Source organism: Rutidosis leptorrhynchoides, chromosome 2, assembly GCF_046630445.1.
Source record: "Rutidosis leptorrhynchoides isolate AG116_Rl617_1_P2 chromosome 2, CSIRO_AGI_Rlap_v1, whole genome shotgun sequence".
Classification (NCBI taxonomy): Eukaryota; Viridiplantae; Streptophyta; class Magnoliopsida; order Asterales; family Asteraceae; genus Rutidosis; species Rutidosis leptorrhynchoides.
In genome coordinates this window covers 569212640-569215861 of record NC_092334.1, presented here as the reverse complement: position 1 = coordinate 569215861, position 3222 = coordinate 569212640, and positions in this window count along the sequence as shown.

The window sequence follows — 3222 nt, the reverse complement described above, 5'->3', positions numbered from 1 at the left end:
CATATTATTAGTGTTTTTGTCCTGTCGGAACTTCTACCAGAGTAAATATTGTGCATATATCTGTGGCCATTAATACTCCTTCTACCGTCTTAATTTTGTACTAGCAATTCAATCAACATATCTCGTTCCCTAAACACTAAACCCTAAATCTAAACCTTAAACATACTAAACCCTAAACAATAAACCCTAAACCGTAAACCATAAACCCTAAACCATAAATTCTAAAATCTAAACCCTAAACCGTAACCTGTAAACCATAAACCCTAAATACTAAACCCCAAACCCTATACACTAAACTCTAGACCATAAACCTTATATCTAAACCCTAAACCACCAACCCTTGACCCTACATACTAAATCCTAAATCATAAACCCCAAACTCAAAACCCTAAACCCCAAACCCTAAATCTTAAATTCTAAAATCTAAACCCCAAACTCTAAACCCTAAAACCTAAACCATATACCATAAACCCTATACACTAAACCATAAACCCTAAACCCTAAATGATATACACTAAACCCTAAACCCTAAATGATATACACTAAACCCTAAACCCTATATCTATACTCTAAACCATAAATTATATTAAAAAAAAAAAAAAAAAAAAAAAAAAAACTAAACCCTAAGCCCTAAAACCTATACCCTAAATCCTAAACCATAAATTCTAAAATCTAAACCTTAAACCTTAAACCTTAAAGTGTAAACTCTAAACCCTATACACTAAACTCTAAACCATAAACCCTATATCTATACCTTAAACCCTAAATCAACCCTAAACCACTAACCCTTAATCCTACACACTAAACCCTAAACCCTAAACCCTAAATTCTAAAATCTAAACCCTAAACTCTAAAACCTAAACCATATACACTAAACCATAAACCCTATATCTAAACACCAAACCATAAACCATAAAACCCTAAACCCAAAACTCTATACCATAAATCCTAAAAACTAAACCCTAAGCTCTAAAGCCTAAACCCTAAACACTATACCGTAAACCCTATACACTAAACCCTAATTCTAAACCCTAAACCCTAAACCCTAAAGCATAAATCCTAAAATCTTAACCCTAAACCCTAAATCTTAAACTTTAAACCATAAACCGTGAACCCTAAATAGCAATTCCTAAACCTTAAACCATTAACTCTCAACGTTAATCCTTTTTATCCATTAAGCTTATATTAGTTGTCAAAATGAATTTAGTTTGTACAAATAATAAATCAGAGGTGAGAATTTCTAAAGCATGATGATTAAAACAATTGAATTAGAAAAAGGATGAATACCAGTAATCGATTGTGACAGTGGAGATGGAAATACCGGCAACAATAGAAATGATGATAGTCGTGGATAAAATCAATCCAACAACCAATGCGAGAAATTGTTCTACATGAGACATCCAAATTAACTGTTGTGTGTCATAACCCGTCCTTAACCATAAGAACGTGTTAAATAACGTATGATTTCATTGCGAGGTATTGACCTCTATATGCGACATTTTTAAAAGAAAAACTGCATATATTATACATTACAAACCATGATTCTTATTTTTGTTACAAGCTTTGAACAACATAAAAATGATTATCATTTAGCGATAATCTTCGACTTACAAACTTTACATATAATGATAACAACACGGTTTCTAGCATATTTTACAACACAGATCCTCGGGTATGCAGTTTTATTTTTGACACAAATATGCGTACGCAAGATCCTGCTCAAATTCAACATTATGCAGCGGAAGCTTTAGTAATCTCCTGAGAATAGACATGTTTTAAAAGGTCAACATACAGTTGGTGAGATATAGGTTTAGTGCCGGCAGCAATATATATATATAGACCACAAGATTTCGTATATAAACAGTTTAATAAAAATATTCTAAGTGGTTGAGCACTTGGTAACCATACTTAACATTTAATCACGTCGCATATTCCCTTTAATATGAAATCTTACTACACCGTACCAAGTGTAGTCACAAAACGAAGTACTGTGCAACCGTTGAATACTGGTCGTCCAGTCCGGTTGGGGTTGTCAGGCCCGATAGATCTATCAACAGGATTCGCGTTTACAATACCGCTGTAAATATTAGTTACCAAGCTACAGGGAAGTATGCCAGTGGTACAACTCAACGTAGAATATATTTTTCAGTTACTTGTGTCCATAACGTAAAACATAAAATACATGTATTCTCATCCCGAAATATTTAGAGTTTAAAAGTGGGACTATATACTCACGTTCGTCTTGAAGATATATATATTTTTGACTTGGTCTTCCGGTTGATATCACGAACCTATCCATATATAATATATCAATACCTTTTCTTTTTAAACAAACGTCTCATATATATACTTGTTATACTTTTAATACTTTGAATAATTCCTTAGTCCGTAGTTAGCATTTCGTTGTTAGTAATTCAATTTTAATGGTTCATTTGTAGATGTTTAATATACCCGCAATGAAATAAATAAAACCCCCAACGAAATAAATAAAACCCCATCGTATATGTATTGGTCGAGATTAATCTTGACCCACGGTACCGGTGTTGTCAAATGACGTGTTGCGTACATAAAGTACCGGTGTTGTCAAATGACGTGTTGCGTACAAACATGGGATCTTATGATTAATCTTCTCGTATTGTTTATGGGTGATCCTGAACCATATAAAATTGAATTATAAGTACATATATATAAAATATCATGTTATCTTAGAAAGATGTGATTTTATTTAATTTTTCCCAATTAATCCCGAAGTTAAACAAGTCTTGGATAACCAATTTTGTTTCGGTCATAGTTTCTTCGTTACAAATCCGTTTTCGTTGATTCAACTTGCCATCTCCTTGGATCGAGTTCCTCTTTAAGACTATGAACTGAAAATACCTTGGTTTGTATTCAAAATCACACGGAATAGGTGAAACTTTAGTGAAACTTATGAAGTTAAACATTTTCCTTTATGTAAACAACCTTAAATGATTATTTTTCTAAAAATACTTATACTTTGAATTAAATCATGAAATTTTTATGTGTTATCATATTCATATTAAAAATCATTTTTCCAGAAGATAAACTTCCAATTCAAAGTTTAAGATGGTTTTTAATTATCCAACCCAAAACAGTCCCCGGTTGCACTCCGACGTCGTAAAAACAGTTTTTAAGGTGTTCTTTGAAAAACCAAGTTATACCTTGTTAAATTAGCATGTAATTAAGTTATATTACAGGTCTTGA